Consider the following 7,688-nt stretch of genomic DNA (forward strand, 5'->3'; position numbering starts at 1 on the left):
TATTTTTTGGCCAATTAGTACACCCACCACCAAAAAAAATGTTTTCCTTATTTTTTTTATGCTCGCTTCTCCCTTGAAATCTCCAAAAATATGTATATTTCTTCCTAATTATGTAAATTTAAAGCATTTAAAGATGTAATATCAGTCATGAGGTAGAAAACTTAAAATTATAATTTCACATTTGAATTGCTTAATTTGTGTATTTAAGTACGTTATTAACTTCAATGTAACAATTTCCCAGACAATTGTTTGGACAGTTAGATGATAACTTTTTTTTATTAATTTGCATAGCTCCTTAAATTGGCTGGTAATCTATTACCATTTATGTACTAAAACTTTTTTTTGATCTCTTTCTTGGTGGAAGCTAATAAACTGTGATCCTTTTAAATGAGCTGTTAAAAATTAACTTTTTGAGGTATTTTTTCTGTCTTTTTGACTGATAGTACATCTTTAACCATGCCATTACTACTCGTATACATTCAACAATAAATTTATATTTTTATTGCCTTCTCCGTCTGGATGTTTTTGGCAAAACTATTTGCCAAATAAGAAAACTAAATTATATTTTTATTTTTTCCGCCGTCCTCTGACGACATTAAAAAAATAAGTTCGCGAAACAAGGTATAAAAAAGTCTCCCTAAACTTGAATGAATATTAGTTTTCTCAACTTTAAAAGATAAGAAATACGATTAAATCACCGAATAAGGAGACGATTAATACGAATACGTCATCGTATACGAGTATGTCACCAAATTTCAAATACGAAAGAAACGTCACTTCTTCGTAAAAGGTAATGAGTATATTTGTTCACAATCGTTAATGCCCAAGTGTTTGGCATGAGACCTTAATTCCAAATTATGATTTTTTTTTATAGTGAGTTGATCTGATAGTTTTTTATTTGGAAAAAAACAAAATAACCAATGCAAATATTGAATTTGTTTAAAAATATTTAGCTCATACAGTATAACTTCAAAAAAAAGTAATTTTATATCAAATTCAGCTTGCGATTATTACAGTAACACAGATATTAACTAAAATCGAGAGTTATGAGGAATGAAGACCCGAAAAAGACACATTTACAAATAATAATAATAATAAAAAAGAAACGAATTCACCCTCTCTGTGAAGGTAATTAAAGCGTTTTTTTTTTTCAAAAATTCCATGATTATTAAGCCTAGTATCGCATCAATTTCAACACCAGTTGATCTAAATTTAGGTCTATGAAATTAGGATATGTTTGCTGCCATCATCAAGAGTCAGAAGACTACATAATTATTATGTAAAGGTCGGAAGGCATTAAATGACAAACAAGACGTGTCAATATCTCATTCGCTGACATCACAAAAAGAAAACCCTGAAGATGCCAAACTTAAATTACTTGTTAAGTATTATTTTTTTCCCCAACTGACTTTTTAAATTGGTTCCTTCTTTTGTGAAGACCAATCTTCGAAGGCCACTGATGTATAATAATATATTCTTTGTATTAATAGTACCGAAGCTTGTCGGAAAACATTCACTTCGGATGCCCACAGCCTATTAATAACGAGCGTTACTATTTTTATTATACTTTGTATTATTTTGAATGTCAGCCGAAGATAAATTGCCTCTATCTTGTTTGTAAAAATGTATTTGAAAGCATCATTCAAGAACGTATTGTGAAATATCTTACGCGTACATTTTACCGCAGGTTCAACGTGAAATCCCAACAAACGCAAAACGTTATTATTATTCGCAAAGCGTTGTGAACGTAATTCATATTGTATAATACTCTCTTTTTATTTATTACCTAGGCCTTTAAAGTTTATGTGATTGTTGTAACGTTTTTAATGTGAGGGCCCATGATCGTCAGCTTACCGCTGTTTTGAGTCACCCTTAGTAAATAAAGCTGAAAAAATAAATGAAACGTTGTAGTTAGGTTATTTAAAAAATACGTTAACACAACACAAGGTTGCATCAACCTGAGCATTGAAGTTTACTTTATAAATATATATTTAAGATAGTATAATACATACTCCAAGTATCGAAATGCACGCCATGGATTCAAATCCCGACACGATGGCGTGCATCGATACTTGGAGTATGTCTTATCTGAGATTAATCAGTGGACCTTTCGATATATATTTAATTTATGATTCTACAATCCAAGTTGTACCGTTATTATAAGGACACTTTACTAGCTTTGATAGATCAATGCTATTATTTTGTTATTTTCTGATTTAGATTTGTAGTTAAGTAGTTTTCTGTAATTTGTATTGTTACATGTTGAGGGTCCCAAATGATACCGTAAGCTTCTGCTGAATAGTTTACCCTCATTTAAATATGATTCCAATAATTAAATAAATAAATAATAGATGACTTGTTTTAACTTCTATACTCCCTTGTACTTACCAATTTAGAGTAATAATAATAATAATAATAATAATAATAATAATAATAATAATAATAATAATAATAATAATGTCAGATTAAGTGGGCTAATATGTAAAACATTTCTAACACTGTTACGGAACATAGAGAAATTAGTACTGTATGAAACAGCATTTTTAAAAATATTTTGTCAGAATTCGTAACATGGTTTTTTGTACTGTATTTAATTTTTATTTAGTTTAGATTAATTTTTTTTAAGTCTCTTGATGTATTTCTTTTGTAAATTGTAAGTGAACGCTCCATCATTTTGATGTGTGCCGCTGATATGAAAGTGTATGTTCAATATAGTGATTTAATAAGTTGTCAGTAGAACAGATCAAAGGCAGTATGATAGTTTTGTTTTTAAGAGTTCTTATGTTCATCTTAATAGGGACCTACCAAAAGGAAAAGCATCACATGACACTTACGGTAATTTAAAACTGAATACAATTCAAGTGCATAGTACTTTCTCATCCAGAGCGTGAATATCAAGTTAGTAATGGCTCAAGCCGAATTCGACAAGTTTAATTGAAATCGTACCAGACAGTCTTTTACTCCAAATTCAAAAGATAATAGATTAAGATTTAGTTTATTTTCGTCTCTAGATTCCCCGGTAGATTTTAATGTATGTACGGCTCTTCGGAAGAGAAGTGTTTTCACTGAGAGGGTCACCCATTGAAATAAATTTGGAAGTGAATAATATCGGAGATGATGATACATTTATCAACCCAAACGCTAAATATTATAATGGTCTGTTTCGGTTAGTTTCTCTTTAATGTTCATTTGTTTTATGTTGATACTATTACTTTCCATAAGTATCATTATCGTACCGTATATTCCGGTCACCAAACGTAGACTCCGAGTGTTCGGTTGAAGCAGATATACCGCATATATAGATTAATTAGTAAATTGACGGGACCTATTATTATTATTAGTCTTTTGCAAGATTAAACCACGTAAACGTAAACATACAGATATACATTAGTAATCAATATTCCTGCCCCGAAACGTAGACTTAGCACCAGGATGGTGCCCGTCGGGGATAGCACTATGGATTAATTCAGTAATTACAATGTCTTAAATTATTAATTTCTTCAATTTCTGACAAATGATTTATATTTTATCTTTTTTGTTGATAGATGTAATATATTGGGAGAGCAGCTTAGCTCAGTCGGCTAATCTGGTGGTAGCCACGGCGTGTGCGCTGAACTGTGGGGATATGTAGGTCCCATCGTTTCAATTCCCATCGGTGCCTCTCCTTGTGTTTCAGCGCACCGTCTTTCGGATGAGACGTTTAAGCCGTTGGTTCCATGTGCATTTATGGCCCATGTGTACGTTAAAAAACGCAGTACACTCTTCAGAAAAGAGTAGGAGGTTGTCTCCCGGTGTACTGCCCAATCACCACCAGAAGGACCCCACTGGAAATAAGTCTAGATTTTCGTGGGCTATCCTTGGTGTTTACACCGGATATATCCAATTCAATCTAATCCAATATTTTTATATGTACAGTATTGGGGAATCCATTCAATAGTTGATTAAGTTCGCTTTTTGGTTTTCCTCTCTCTCTTGTTTTTTCTCATTGCGTCTGTGTGTTATTGTCTTGTATATTTTTTTAAGAGAAATAAATGAAATGAAATGAGTAAAAAATATTAAATTGTACAATATTCGATTTCATAATGGGTTTGCATCCAGACTTGTGATCGGCGGGGGATGGTATGAATATATGCGTTAGGGCACATTCATACCGAATGCTTACGTTCCCACCCGAATCATTTGCGAAAGTTTTTCGTGAGTATTTGGGAACGTACTGAGTATTCGGTATAAAAACTCGTCAGGTAGGGTAAAACATCACTCCTAGAATACAAATTGTCACCAAACGACAAATAGGCCTACCATTTTATGAGTAAACGCTCGGATGCTTGATACAAATTTCGTTAATTTTGTATCGTCTTTTTCCTTTTAAATTTTACAGTATATTGCTCATTTTGAAAATCAGTACGGTAATGTACAGTATTTGGTTGCTGACAAAACTCCTGAACGTGATAACAATCTGTTGTCACGTCTATTATAGTACCTTATTGTTTTGCCTCTGTTTTTAGGTATATAATGTACTGTATTTCATTTTTGGGGCGTTCACTATTTCAGTTTAAGTAAATCGAAACATTAAATCCGTATACTGGCCTAACCGTGTGACGGTTTGGTTATTTCCATAATTAATGCGATTCTTGCGTTACAAATCCAGTTAAGACCAATGTTTATCTTTTCTATGATAGAGGGACTATAAGAAATATAAACCGTTTCTCAAATTACCGCCCATAATTCTTTTAACCAATCGAAACAATGCTTTCATCAATATGCATTAACATCCGTGATCGAATTGAGGACATCTATATTTGTTTGCTAAACATTATAGGCAGTGATTTGAAAGTAACTTAGAAGTAGAAAGCATTCTAAAAATAATGTTATATAGTCTTATAACATGTCACCAGTACATACAACAACAGTCTGTCCTCTTCACGTGAGAGTTAGTGCTATTCCGATTTGACGTCCTGCACGTTTAAATATTATGACCTGTCTTTAGTAAAATCTGGACACCCTTTACAAAATATAAAATTAACAATGGATCATTAATTAATAATCAAATGAATTGTAAAATTCTAACACACCCACACCGGATACAGTCTGAGGGCCCTTCTGACAAGGGGACCGTGGCTTCGCCTCCGATAGCACGTGGCTACGCCAATGCTTTGCAAGGTGCTTTCACACCACCTTTCCGTCATTTTAATGTGTTCCTTTAATAATAAGTATCTATTATATCGAAAGCGCCTACCAACGTTTAAAAATAAAATGCACATAGGCCTAATACCAATGACTTTATCAGATTCCAAAACATGAAAACATATTCGAATCAGCCGCTTGCAAGAATATCTGATACGAATCCGGATAATTTCGGGGAGAGGGTTGCGACGCAGGTAAAGTGTCTCAGATTCACAAAAATGGCAATTTTTAGCAGTCAATACAAAGGGAACATGTTGGTGGTGTGCTCTTTGTCGCATCTTCGTTTGTCTACTAAAAATAATATAATGATAACATAATTATTTTGGTTTACCCGAGAAGATCTCTTAGTAAATTAGTGTTTATATCGAGCGAGTCACTGGTGTATTGGATGGCGTCTTAAGGGAAATGTTATAAGCCAAGCAGAAATCGTCTTTGATCACTATTAATGATTCCTGCCTTTACATATCTTTTTCTCACCATAACATGATCAGTCTTCTTCGGTGTTCATCCTAATAAAGTTACAGTTCATCAGAATAATGTCCGTCTTTCCCAACCACGGAGTTCAGGTAAACTCTCCAGACACCCTAAATATTATTGAGTTCCCATATATTAACCTGTCAGCCTTTCACCCTCATCGTCGTTCGTCGTTGTCTTCATTAGCATCATCATCATTAATGTAATCATAACTACGCCATCAGTTCATCATCTCGTCGTCGTTGTCGTTCATCGTCGCTTTTATCAATATCATCATCATTGTCACCGTCCACGTCATCTGATCTCACCGTAACCACCAGACATTCAGCATCATTATCATTATCATTATCATTATCATCATCATTGGCGTTCAGTACCGTATCGTTATGACATCCTTATCATTGTGAACATTATAATCATCATCACCATCATCACAACCATTTTCATTATCAATTCCTGCCTAAACTATGACCTGTTAAGAGGAATACTATCATCTTACTTAAATATACAAAGTGAGAAATTCAAATGGGCCATTGTTATACATTTTTGGTTAGCCGATCACAGGAAATGTTTCGTTAATGTCAGCTTTGTGTTTTACAATCGGATTTAAACAAATAATCAAGTAGGTACCAGCCCCGAATAACGAGCATTCGAAACACTATTATTGGAAACACAGCTTAGCTTAATTTTGTGTACACGCAATATCATTTGTGACATCAACATGCTGTTTTAATCATAATAACAAGACTGAAAGAAGTTTTGAAAACATTAGACACACGTTAATGTTTTTGATAATTAGATAGTTAGGCCTATATTCAGTAACAAGAACAAACAATCATTGACAACATATCAATTTACAAGAAAGAGTGCTTTTAAAAGCCGATATATTGCTTGACCTAACGAGTCACACCTTAAAAACTTATTGGCGGATCTGAGGAGGGTCAGGGGTCCTGATCCCCCACCCCCCACTTGGGTAAAACAAAAAACAAAAAATATATTTAAAAATCAGGCCTACCTTTTCAGAACCCGTGAACTGAAGTTTATTTTTTTAAACAATGAAAAAATTAGAAGTCGAAAAGCTAATTTCCCGCCATCTACGAATCAAAATTCTCCCGGGGGAGGACCCCCAGACCCCTCTTTTTTTCTGTTATTTTTTGGAAACATGTTGACCCCCCCCCCCTCTAAATTTTGAACCCAGATCCACCCCTGATTAAACTACACAGTAAACAAAGAAATACTATATAGGAAGTGACTTTTATGAATAATTTCATTGTACTTATTGTTAATTTGATCATTTGATAATGCCGCTGATTAAGTCGTCGCTTTCTTTGGCGTTCTCATTAATTTTCATATATTCCCATGGGTTGTAATCAGGCATTGCTGACCTTATAACATTCTTGTCGCTAACAGATAATATTCAAATTGAGATACTAATCGTGATGATAAATTTAGAAGACGATGACAATATTCACACAAAGGCTACAATGATATACAACAATACCATTAATATAAGAATAATAAATTAATAATAGCTATAATGATGATTGATTATGTGGACAATGATGATGATGGTGATGATAATGACAACGATTATACACTTTAAAGAACACGTCGCATCTTTTGGATGAGTAAAGTGTTGTCCCGATGTTCTGGTTCACTCTAGCCCTGTTGTATAGAATGACGTGAACATGTGAACCTTTTTAGCATCTCTCTATACGGCTGTAACCCAGACCACACCTATATTCAGCCCAATACAATGACGCTGCGCCAGCGGGAGAGGGGGAGAGAAGGGGACATAAGCTTCCCCCCTCCCCCACAGGCCAGAGCTCGTCGGGCAGCAGGAACAAAAAAAAAAGGCCTAATGAAATTAAATGCGTGTTTATTGAGTTGAGGTAATGGCGTCGATAATTATTGTATTTTATCAACTGAGAATACCATTTGCGGCCATCCAGAGGTACCTAAATTTTTAAAAATATCAGGAGGGAGGGGGAACATCCCCTTTCAACCCATCCTATCGGCTTCAGTCTATG

Source organism: Anneissia japonica, unplaced genomic scaffold (assembly GCF_011630105.1).
Source record: "Anneissia japonica isolate Jap-2015-1 unplaced genomic scaffold, ASM1163010v1 scaffold93_len1081246_cov171, whole genome shotgun sequence".
Lineage (NCBI taxonomy): Eukaryota > Metazoa > Echinodermata > Crinoidea > Comatulida > Comatulidae > Anneissia > Anneissia japonica.